This window comes from Myodes glareolus, chromosome 8 (assembly GCF_982192425.1).
Source record: "Myodes glareolus chromosome 8, mMyoGla1.1, whole genome shotgun sequence".
Classification (NCBI taxonomy): domain Eukaryota; kingdom Metazoa; phylum Chordata; class Mammalia; order Rodentia; family Cricetidae; genus Myodes; species Myodes glareolus.
In genome coordinates, this window is record NC_142033.1 from 52569465 (window position 1) to 52582139 (window position 12675).

Consider the following 12675-nt stretch of genomic DNA (forward strand, 5'->3'; position numbering starts at 1 on the left):
AATGCGCTGCGCGGCTATTTCTTGAAATACTTCTTGGGGGCATTGTGTTGGTGGGGGAGTGGGCAATTCCTTACACGGCAACAGTAAGGATCTATTTTGCTTGCTGAAAGGAACAGCAGTGAAGTCATGTGTTTGCTGAGTAGACAGTGCTGCTGGGGCACCAGGAAACCATGAAGTAAACAAGTTGGTTTCCTACTCTCCAGGAGGCACCATCTAATTCATCCATATTTACTGAACACATAATATATACGCCAAGCAAAGTATTATATGGTGGAGATTCAACAGACTAGGAAACACTTGCAAAAGTCAAATAAGACAGCACTTGAAGCTATGAGATTGCTAGCAGTCCTTTCCTGGGAGACTTTACCACCTTGTACATAAAATAAAATGTCTGTCTATTAAGTAATTATAGGTTATGACAGGGTAGGAATCAGTTACCAAAGTGAACGGTGTTATAGAAATAACAATATAAAACCAGGAAAAATAACAAATCACTGACCCCACGCTTCTTTAAACAAAGAGGACGGATCATTTCTTTCAAAGACAGGGTGCCCGCACTGAAAAGATACAGGATCATAAATATTTATGTCTCTCAAGTGGGCCACAGGTAAGGAACCAGCATTCACTATGGAGGCCTCTTTCAGATGGGCACGGGTTAAAATAAATCCTCTACCTCATCTTGTTCCTGGGCACCAACGTTTCTGACTATTAAAGTGAGCAGTCGTGTTGCAAGATGTCACTCAGAGGGGTCCACTCTCCGTATACATAGCATAGGCCTGGGTAACAGACAAGAGCAAGCCCATTCCTTTACAAGAAAATCCCATCTGTAGAATTACCCATGCTTTCAATTGCAAGTCACACATCACAGGGTTTGAGGGGTGGCAATCAGATTGTCTTTTGTGGTTCCCTTTCCTTTCCCAAGTAATCTAGAGCATCCTGCCCATCCTTTCCTTTGCCAAATCCCACTCAAAAACTACCTGAAACCCCTTTATCTTGATGACTTCCCTCCTCCTTCATCCCAGCCTTCCCCTTTTAAAGTCCAAACCTCACAACTGTGCCATGTGTTTCCAGAACGCGTTCATTGTCTTTTCATAGTTATGACTTCAAGCATCTGATTTGAACTGTGTTATCAGACCAACCTCGTAGAAACCTCCACTCCATCTTTTCCGTTTGACAAGAAGGCAAGTTAATTAGGAACCCAATTATACTTGCACCACAGTTATTGGTGGTTGCAGTGGTGTGGAAAAAAAATAGTAACAAAGAAAGCCTTCCTTGGGTGCCTGGCACCCAGGTACTTTGTACTTGGTGACTCTGGCCTTAGGCTCTAGGCGTGTACTCTAAACGTGTCCTGTTAGATTTAAACGCAACGCGCTTTGCCTAGGCTGCTCGATTTCATCTTCCTGCAGATGAGTTCAACTCTCGGAGCACACCCAATGCAGAAGCATTGCACGGCTCCTCCCCATCCCTGGAGCAAACCCTCCCCATCCACAACCCGTACTCCCCCCACAGACTACACAGCCTGAGCTGGGCTCCAACTTGGAGAACCGGATCTCAGCTGGCAGAGTAGCTGGGCGCCTCGCGTGCGCGGCTCCAGCACAGAGCGCGCCAGGGTTCCGTGGGCGGACCATCCGCGCACGCCCGACACCCGGGTGGTGACGTCACCGCGTGGGCGGGCGCGGCGGCTCTAGGAGGGAACGCTGTGGGCGTGGGGCGGGATGGAAGTATCACCCAGGGGAATTCCGGCTGAGGTCGGGCCTGCCCACAGCTTCCCCGGCCTGACTGTGACCCCAGGGAGTGGGGGTTCCTGCGACAACAGAGTAGTGGAGCACCATGGGCAAGTGCTCTTTGCTAGCCCTTCCTAGATAGCTCCTTGGGAAACGCAAGAAAAACCATCACTAGCTCCTTGGGAAACGCAAGAAAAACCATCCTCTTTGTGGAAACCTGTTTGTGAACTAGGCCACTTTTCTTCCTTGGATATTAAGGTCCTGAGAACTTGGAAATCGTCAAAATGGTAATAGCTAATACGGTTTCAAATTTTAAGCAATGAAAATTTCAGGATATAAGTAGGATCTTCAAGTTGTGGAGTACATTAAAACACTAAAAGGGGAGTAGTAAGTAAAAAATGTTCTCTAACAAGGGGGAAAATATGTGCATCTTTCTCGGGTAGTGGAGGAAGGAAGCTGTTAAAAAGCCACTTCATAAAACAAAAGAAAGTCAAATTTACCCACCAAAGGAAAGTGGATAGGTGATTTGATGGCATTATTTGTTACTAATCAAAATAAGTTTGCTTTGTTACTGTTTAATTGGAAGTGTTAGGTCAGAGTTGTTTAATTCATGATATCTCTGATAAGTGCTGGTGCCCTGTGGGAGGAGCAATATTGTCGTTTCCTGTACGAGTGGAACTCAATGAAGAGAAAAGTAAAGCTATCACAGCTGAAAGCGACTAGAGATTCGAATGGTGGTGCAGGCTAGAATACCAGCCCTTCAGAAGGTAGGTGGGGGCACTTATGCAAGAGATACTACATGGCATACACTGACATGTGTATATCTGATAGCACTTGAGACTGAAACGGTAACTCATTAGATGGAAAAATATTTTAGCAAAATGGAAGAAAGTGTGCTTCTGGGTGAACACCAGGCACCCAGGATCTGGGTGGGAGGAGCCGGAGATTGAGGAAGTCAAGGCCAGTGTAGGGTCTAGGAACCAGCCCTGTTCTAGAGTGAAGGCTGGAAAGTGACTCAGTGGTAGGATGTGCGTTTCTCATGCACGGGTTCCGAGTTCGATCCCCATAACATACACACACACACACACACACACACACACACAGTTCATAACCCACCAAAAATGTAAAGAAAGGGAAAAAAACGAAAGAAAAAGAAACCAAAATTAAAGCAGCAGCAAGCTATTGGCATAATATAGGGAAACATCCCCATTTTGATGGCACCAGAAATTAAATAAAATACTTAAGAGTAAAAAAGCTATGAAAGATCTCTACAATGAAAAAAGTGGGTAATGCTTCCTAAAGAAAACGAGTGAGGACACTGTTAAGTGGAAATACAGCCTGTGCGATGCGAGAGTTAAAATATTGCTTCTCCCCAAACAGAGCTACAGATTTAGTAGAATTCTAACCAATGTTCCAATATTTTTTTCTCAGAAACAGAAAAACAATTCTAAAATTTGTGTTGAACCAAGGAGGATGTCAAATGGCTAAAGCAATCTTGTACAAAAAGAACAAAGCTAAAGGCATAGCCTTACCTGATTTCAATATATATTTGAAAACTACTATAATCAAAACACATGGTGCTGCCATCAAAAAGAGACACATTGATCAGTGAAACAGACAGAAAGATAAAAATAAATCCAAGTCTTTATTGTCAATGAATCTTCAACAAGTACCAGAACACACAAATAGGAGGAAATGATCTGTTTAATCAATGGTGTTGAAAAATCTGGATATCCACATGCAGAAAAATGAATGTAGGCCCTTATATTACATCATAATAAAATTCACCTCCAGTGGATAAAGGCAGGCTGAAAAGGTGGTTTAGTGGTTAACATACTGCTGCAGGATCTGGTTCCCAGCACCCACATGGCAGCTTATAACCATATGTAACTCCAGTTCCGGGGGATCTAATTGTTCTCTCTGTCTCTGCAGGCTCCTCTCCTGTACATAGGTGGTTTACAGGAACTCATACAAGCGTACGCACATACGTATAAAATAACAAAAATTTAATGGCTAAAAGACTCAAAATGAAAATAAAGGAAACATAAGACTGAAAAGAGATGGAAAACTGAGGAGACGGGCCACTGAGCTAGCCACAACTTTGCTGGGTCTCTCCCGTGTCCCAAGAGAGTACTTTGGAGTCAGCTGTGTTTTGGAACAACACAAGAGATTGGGAGAAAAATGGAGTTCCCAGCACCCATCATGTAAAGGCTCCTAAAGGAGACATGAACTCCCCCACACTTTCTGACTCCTGCCACCTTTCTCTCCTGGCATCAGGGAAGCCAGATCCCAGCGCAGCAGCGACAGCAACATTAGCTATGCATGAGCTGAGCCAGCCAGTGAATGAAAGCCAACACTCCTCCCCAGCTGTCCACCTGCAGCCTGCAGCTTGCCAGTGGAACCAAACATTTGGAACAAAAAAATCTCTCTCAGGGGAAAATGACTAGCAATCTAAAACATGAAAAAAGGTATCATTAGGGCATGTCCCAAAGTAATATGGTGAACCTGGAACACGTGGAATATCACAACACTCTGGCCACAGTCACCAAGGAGGCCCTAGAGTTCAACAAGCCTTGCTCCAAACACAACATAAGCATTGATTTCTGTGTTCAGATCTAGCATTCCCAAGTGTTAATAGTATTATCAAATAGAAAACTATGACCAAGCAAATCAAGAGAGGCACAGAAACTTAATTCAACATACAGATAATAGAATAACCATGAACTTAATAGTGCAACTTACAGGAGGAGAGAGCTATTTGGGCCATGATTCCAGAGCTTACTGTCCAAGGTAAGCTGTCTCCATGTTTTCTGGGCTTGTAGTGAGGCAGGGTATCATGGCCAAAGGATGTGGTGGAGTCCGGGTCACATCATGGCAGCATGGAAGCAGAGAGAGTGGGTCCAGGCCAAAATACAACATGCGAGGCCATATCCTACTTCCTCTAGTTATAGCCTACCTCCTAAGCTTCTAACACATCCCCAAATAGTGCCACAAGCTGGAGAAAAGGCCTTCAACACCTAAGATTACAGGAGATATTTCATATTTAAAGCAGACGTTTCAATCCTGGTTTTCAAAAATGTGCATCTATCCCTGTGTTGGCTAGTTTTATGTTAACTTGTCATGAGTTAGAGTCAGATCTGAGAGGACAGAACCTCAACTGAGGAAAGACCACCATAAGATCAGGCTTTGGGCAAGCCTGTAGGGCATTTTCTCAATTAGTCATTAATGGGGAAGGGTCTAGCCCATTGTGGGTGGTGCTGCCCCTAGGCTGATGGTTCTGAATTCTATAAGAAAGCAGGCTGAGAAAGCCATGGGGATCAAGCCAGTAAGCAGCATCCCTGCATGGCCTCTGCATCAGTTCCTGCCTCCTGTTTCCTGCCCTGTTTGAGTTCCTGTCCTGACTTTTTTTGATGATGAACAGTGATGAGGAAGTGTAAGCCTAATAAACCCTTTCCTCTCCAAGTCATGGTGTTTCATCTCAGCAATAGTAACCCTAACTAAGACAGTCCCTCCATGCATTTAATCCACTTCCAAGACTCTTGGAGTCTCGAAAGTTCTACCAAAGTCTCAAAAGTTCTACCGTGTCTCAAAAACCCACGTTGAAAATCTGCTCTGAGACTTAAGGCAAACTCTTATGAAGTGTCTCTGGAAATAAAGAAGGAACACTACATACTTCAGACATACAATGGTGGAGCAGGGTACGTGCTCCCTTTACAAAAGGAAGGAATTAGAGACAGAGAAGATGTGACCAAACCATGATGAAAACCAAGTAGGACAAACTTTAAAAACTGTATCTCTATATTCAATATCTATGACATATAGTCGCCTGATGTGAGCTCCTAAAGGGTTGAACAACCTCCACACCTCCCACCCCACCCCCTACCTCACCCCACCCTGACCCCAGCCTTCCCACTCTTATCCCACATCTCACGTGCATTGACTTTACTCATTTGTAGCTTACTTTAGTAAACATTTCACATTCCTGGTATCTGTTTTCCAGAGCTGTTCTTGTTTCTTAGAGTTCATTCTTATGGCTTCAAGTATCAGCTTTCTGGGACTCCCTACAGTAATTTCTAACCTCCCAGATTTCCCCTTGAAAGCTATGTGGGAGGCTTCCAAAACCCTGTAATTCTTCAATTTTTCATGCCTGTAAAACCAGCATTGGATGGGCAATACCAAGGTCTACCCCCAGTTTGAGCAAATGAACGTGATGACATTAATCCTGGGGAACACCGTTCTAGGACCCTTTGGTGAGCATGGGATCATAGGTGTTAAGATTTTAGCCAACCAGCATGGCTGGCACTTCTGGTTTCCAGGACCACGCATGTGCGGACAAGCCCTCAGGCAAAAATATCTAGCCGTCCTGGAGACCTCAAAAGGCCCTGCATTGACCCACGTGTGCGGCATGGTTGCATCACCTATGTATGATGCAGTCATGTAAGCCCTTGTGCATAAATCTGAGCTCTGTCATCTGCGTATGACGTAGCTACGTCATCCCCCTGTGTGCATGCGCTAGGCAGCCTTTAATGAACACGCCATCTTCAGCCCCCTCTTTCTGCACAGCAACTTCAACAGGCCTGTATGTGTCTCCTCTAATAAACTCTTAAGTGGGTTTGTTGCATGTTTTGTGCTTCCTTCTCACTCGCGTCAGGTAATTTCAATAGGGGTACCTTTGTCTTTCACCCAAGCCTTCACATTTATCCTTTTGACTCTGGGGTGAATGATTTCTCTTATTCTTGAGGATTCTCAAGTAGTCTCGAGGATCTTTCCTACTGTTCAAGTGTGAAGTTTTTGCTTCTTTTTAATGGAGCCAATCTCTAACAACTATACCCTTCTTGATTCAAATTAAAATATGCTCTTTTTCCTGTTAAACTTTTTAAAATATTTAGTGTTTTACTCCTTGCTCCTTATTCTTCCTGTAAACCTGGGTAAAAGCCGCCAGACATGCTCATGCAATAGCCTGAATGCTGGCTGCCTTGAAACTTCCTTCATTAGATTACTTAAGCCATTTATTTCTATTCCTATCTGACAGCATCCCAGGGCATAGGCAAAATGGACGCAAAGCTCTTGTCACAATTTGACATGTGTGCCTCTAGTTCAGTTCCAGGGGAGTCCTAATTTCCCTCTAAAACCTTATGAGCCCTGCGTTTTCAGTCCTATCCACATCCGGGTCTTCTGAGCTTCCTCCAGAATCACGAAACTCTGCTGGTGGCATTCCAGTGGATTCTCGAGCCTGCATCGGTAAATGTTTCCAAATCCCCCACACCACTCAGAATAGCCACAACAACCCCACCACCGATTGGCTATGTTCGACTTTCCATCTCTGTAACAAACACCTGAAGGAAATGACTTAACAGGAAAAAAGATTTAATTGGCTCACAGTTCCAGGGCTTCCAGACAAGCTTAGCTAGCTGCTATTACTTTGGGCCTGCCTCAGTGTAGACTCTACGGGGCCGTGGGAGTACGGGATCGAGGGGCTGCTTGCTTCTTACAGTTGAGAGGCAGAGACAGACAGGAAGGAGCAAGGGCAAGGCAAGCCACCCAGGGATGTTCCCTCTCCCTTAGTTACGTACTTTCCCCACCCAAGCTTCACCTCCTAAAGCTTCCGGGACTTCACAAAATAGTTGGGGACCAAGATGTCAGTACATGGGCCTGGAGGAAACATTTCGTGTTCAGACCATAATATTGCTGAGGCATAATGTTACTACAATATTGCTGTAGCACACCTTTATCTGCATTACTTAGGAGGTAGAGGCAGGCAGGGCTTTATGATTTCCAGGCCAGGCCAGGCAGAGCTATCTAGTGAAATTTTGTCTTTTTAAAAAAAAAAAAAAAGATAATTTAGACAGATTGTATAGGGTGAATTATTGTAGAAATACATGCTAAATGAAGCTAAGCTGGTGACTTTTAAAGCAAAAAGCTGTGCAAACTGAGATAGTTGCATAAATAATCATGAAGGGAGGATTTCAACTAAGGAGAGGTTCTAGGAGGAAGGTACACATGTCATGTTCCGAAACACCAAGGAGGAAGAACATTTGGTTGCTCCAGGAGAAGTACCAGAGACCAGAAGGCTCAGAGTCTCCCAGGGGTAAGAACTACAGCTGCTTCTTCCAATGAAGTAGCTTGGAAGCCATTGGGCAGAGTGATGTGACAGGCGTTTCCTAGAATCGGAACTCTCAGGGCAGGAAGTAGGAACGGCCATCAGGGGCCGCCTACCGTGCAGTCGGGGCTACAGCAGTCGGTATAGATTCACGGCAGGAGAAATGAGGGCAAATGGGGGACGTGGTGGTAAAGGCTGAAGGTTAAGTCAATCGGATCTGGGAATCAACTGGGTGTAATGTGTGACAGAAGGGAAGTAAGAAGTGAATCTGAACTGTGGTCTTGAGGGGCTAGAAGAATAGAGCTGTCATCAGCTGGGGAAGGAAAGACCATATGAAAAGCAAGTTGAAAGCCCGGGCAGGTGGTGGAAGAGCTCTGGTCCCGCGATTGGAGATGCGTGCAGTTTGAGATGTCCAAAAGAAACCACACGGATACTCAGACACTCAGGCCTAGAGCTCAGAGGGAAAGCCCAGGCTGGAGAGTTAAACTTAGCAGTCCATTAGCATACCGACTGTGTTTAAAGCCATGAGATTATTCATGCTTGTCACAAACATGCTCTTCCTGTCTTGGTCTCTGTACACTAAACAGGTGCAAATGAAACAAACAGTACTTAGCCCAGCCAGGAACAAATTTATAGGCTTCACTATTCATAGAAGTATCATTAGATAAATATTTAAGCAACAGGAAAGACAGGCTTAGTTAACTTAAAACAATCCAGAGTAAGTTTATTAAGGGAAATCCAGTAGCTTGTATGAAGTGTGAGATGTTGAAGGGAACATCTAATAATAAGTAGGAAAGTTTGGAATAAGTTAACCTTAGAATTAGTCCATTTTCCATTACCAGTCATAAATTAAATGTCTAATAGTAGTCTGCTAGATCTGTGAAGTATTCGGAAAGAAAGAGCTGGTGACAGAGTAAATAGGTGATAAGTAGGTAGGTAGATAGATAGATACATAGATAGATACATACATACATACATACATACATACATGCATGCATACATACATAGACAGTCAGATAGACAGAACTTAAAGCAATTAGCTTCCATTGTTATAGAGGCCAAAAAGTCCTATGACTGTCCATTTGCAAACTAAAGACCCAGGGAAACCATCAGTATGTGTCTTAGTCAGGGTTTCTATTGCTGTGAAGACATCACGACCATGCCAACTCTTATAAAAGGAAACTTTTAATTGAGGTAGCAACTTACCGTTCAAAGGTTCAGTCCATTATCATGGCAGGGAGTATGGTAGCATGCAGGCAGATGTGGTACTGGAGAAGTAGCCAAGAGTCCTACGTCATGCAGGCAACAGACACTGGGCAGTATCCTGAGCATAGAAAACCTCAAAACCCACCCCCACAGTGACACACTTCCTCCAACAAGGCCACACCCACTCCAACAAAGCCACAACTCCTAATCATGCTACTCCTTGAGATAATGAGGGGGCCAATTAATTACATTAAAACTACCACAGTGTAGCTCAGTTCGACTGTGAGGGCCTCTGGATCTGACGAACTGATGGTGTGTATCTCAGCCTGAAGCCTGAGAACCTGGGGGCTATGCAAGCCAGCCCCAGAGTCCCAGGGTTGGGTTTAAGAATTCTGATGTTGGAAGTTGCAGATTCCAAGAAGGATTCAGCAGATCAGCTCTCTTCCATTTCAGTTGTGCCTGCCTCTATGCGGTGGCTCTTCCTTTGTAGTAGACTGAGGTTAGCTGCCAGACTCGCAGAAACACCCACACAGACACACCTGGAACGGCAGCAGATTTTACTAGCAACCTAAGGATCTCTTATTCCAGCCAAATTGGCACTGAGAAATAACTTTCATAGGCTGCTATAGAAGTGTCACGTGCTGAGTGGCTTAAAAGACAGAAGTTCACTCTCTCACGTTACTGGCGACTGCAGGTTCGGAATCTGGAGGTGGTGAGTCCAAAATCAAAAAGTCAGCAGCATTGGTTCCTTCTGAGGGCTGAGGGGGAAGCTCTGTGCTAGATCTCTGCTCAGATTGTAGATAAACTTCTTCCTTTTCTATCTCTTCACATCACTGACCCTACTTTTCTCTCTCTATGTGTGATGTGTTTATGTATGCAAGTACATATCTGTGCATGTGTGCAGAGGGGTCTGTCCACAGTGGGCAACCAAATACTCACACCATCATGCCCAGAGTTTTGTCATGGCCTCTGAGGATTCAAACTCAGCTCTGGTGCTTGCAAGGCAAACGCTTCACCTATTAAGCCTGGAATCTTTCCTCCAGACATCTCTCTCTAAATTTCCCCTTTTTGTACAGACATCAAAGAATAGTGAATTATAGATGCACCTAATGGCTTCAATCTAACAGCCTAGTTAACAATTCGGCCATAAATATGTGTTTTATTTACTTTATTATTTGTACACGCATGTGTGCACACGTGCATGTATGTATACATGTTAGAGGAAAGCTTTTGAGGGTAGGTTCTCTCCTTCAACCACTGAATGCTGAGATTGAACTCAGGTCATTCATCTTGGTGGGCAAACCTTTTCACCTGCTGAACCATCTCTCCTGTCCCCTTTTTTCTTTTCTTTTTTATTTATTTATTTTTTGTTGTTAAGTGGAAAGGAGAGTAACAACCATCAAATATGGTTACATTCTGAGACAAGATTAGGACTTTCACATATGGGTTTGGAGGAGACAAAATTAAACCCATCACAGTGTCTGTGATTTAGGGTAGGGGTAGAGGGGGAAGCGTAAATGTATGCATTTAGCAGTAGCTGGAAAAGGCAGGCAGTCAAACTATAGACTGCTAAAGAGCATGGCTTGGTGAGACAGCAATCTCCACATGGTCCCAAGAAAACCTCCCACTGACGTTAATGAGCTATAAAAATAATGAGTATGTCCTTAAGGCCTACCAAATGTTGCAGATTCAAAAGTTTTTCCGATGACCCTAAATTTAACCTGGAAAATAATTTAGAATTTAAAGTGACATAAAACAAACCTAGAGGTCCACCGGAGAGTTAGAGAGCCTTAATTTAGCTGAGGGATACCGAATCTCCTTTCACAAAAGGCATTAATACACACAGTCATTTTGCTGCCTGCTAACCTCTGAGGTCTAAAGGAATGATCACACGCACCCACATTAAAAAAAAAAACTTTCCATTTAATGATGGAGACAGATTAACAAGTATTTATATATAATTTTAGTAACCTAAAACAGTGACGAAATACCATGCCACAAAACCACCTTCCAGCTGGGGCTCTGAGGTAGACTTAGATGACCAACTGAGGAAGCTGTTGCTAAGTTAAACGTTAACTAGGCAAAGAGGAAGTGAAAACATTTTAATAATAAGCAAAACCATGGGCCCTTGTAGGAACGAAGCCTCAGGCTTCAAAGTAATACTGCTGATCAGTTTCGACCATGCAGTGCATACTCACAGGCACAGAAACAAGGGCAGGACAAGATCCTTGTAAAGTTAAGGCCGCATCAGTGGCAGCAAGGCTTCTCAGAAGCTAGGAAAGAAAGTTCATTCTTGGGCTGCCAGGGAGCTCAAAGCTGAGTTTACTGGTTAACAGCCATGTAAGGGTGTAAATCTTTATGTACTAACTAATTCTGTCACCTTGACTCAAGCTAGAGTCATCAGAAAAGAGGGAGCCTCAACTTAAAAAATGCCTCCATAAGATCAGGCTGCAGGCCAGCCCGTAGATCGCAATCCACAGGTTGAGAGTCACCACTGTAGGCATTTGTTTGATCAATGGTTGGTGGGGGAGGGCTCAGCCCATTGTGAGCAGTGTTACCCCTAGGCTGGTGGTCCTGGGTGGTGTAAGAAAGCTGAATGAGCAACCCGTGGCGAACAAGCCAGTAAGCAGCACCCTTCCAGCCTCTGCATCAGTTCCTGCCTCTGGGTTCCTGCCCTATTTGGGTTCCTGCCCTGTTTGAGTTCCTGTCCTGATTTCTTTCAGTGATGAACAGTGATGTGGAAGTGTAAGCCAAATAAACACTGTTCTCCCCAAGTTGATTCTGGTCGTGGTGTTTCATCATAGCAGTAGTAACCCTTTAACAGCTTATTTTGTTTTGATTTTTATTTATTTAATCTATCAAAATGGTAGTCTAATGTATATGTAGAGAATGAAAGAGGTAACTGAACTTAAGGCATATTTAGTTTGCCTTTTGTATGGCCAGGTATCAAGGTATAGAAACATGTGATGGAGTGCCTAGAATGCAGGGTGTGTAAATTCACCCACTCTTGTGGCTTTAAATGTCACCTGTATTCTGTGTTCATCACGATTCTTCAGAGAAGCAGAATCAATAGTGTGTGTGTGTGTGTGTGTGTGTGTGTGTGTGCGTGTGTGTGCGCGCGCGCGCGCGCGCGCGTGCGCACGTGCGTGCTGTTATATGTCATTTGAGATTATCTACCATCCATCTATTGATCAACTCATCCATTTACCTCTGTAAATGAAATCAATTTAAGAAGAGAGATATTTACTCTAAGGATGTAGCTCACAAGATTTTAGAGGCCCAACAGTCCTGTGGTCTGCATCAACCATCCAGAGATCCAGGAGAGCCCGGACTCCATGTCTAATCTTTGAAGAAGAGAATCCCAGTGTCTCAGCTCAAGCAGTCGTGAGAAGAGTGGCGTTTCAATTTTTTTCCAACTTTCTCCTCTATTTCAGCCTCTTGATGGATGGGATAATGCCTTGTACACTGGGGAAGCAGTTTACTTCACTCAGACTAGCAATTCAAATACAAAATTTACCCAGAAGCATCCTCATGGACACGTGCAGAACTGCTTAGACTCCCTATGGCTCAATCATATTGACACATACAATTAAGCATCACATTGTCATTCTTATTGACTCCCAGGTTCTTCCTCCAGCTTAGAGC

At 44.0% G+C, this 12675-nt stretch overlaps 1 long non-coding RNA gene across 1 annotated transcript; it reads left to right on the forward strand.

The window, feature by feature from the left end:
- Positions 1-2288: 2288 nt before the first annotated feature.
- LOC146893853 (uncharacterized) lies at positions 2289-6335 on the forward strand. Its single transcript, XR_015002722.2, has 2 exons — positions 2289-2491; positions 3657-6335. It is a non-coding gene; the product is annotated as an uncharacterized LOC146893853 (long non-coding RNA).
- Positions 6336-12675: the final 6340 nt, after the last annotated feature.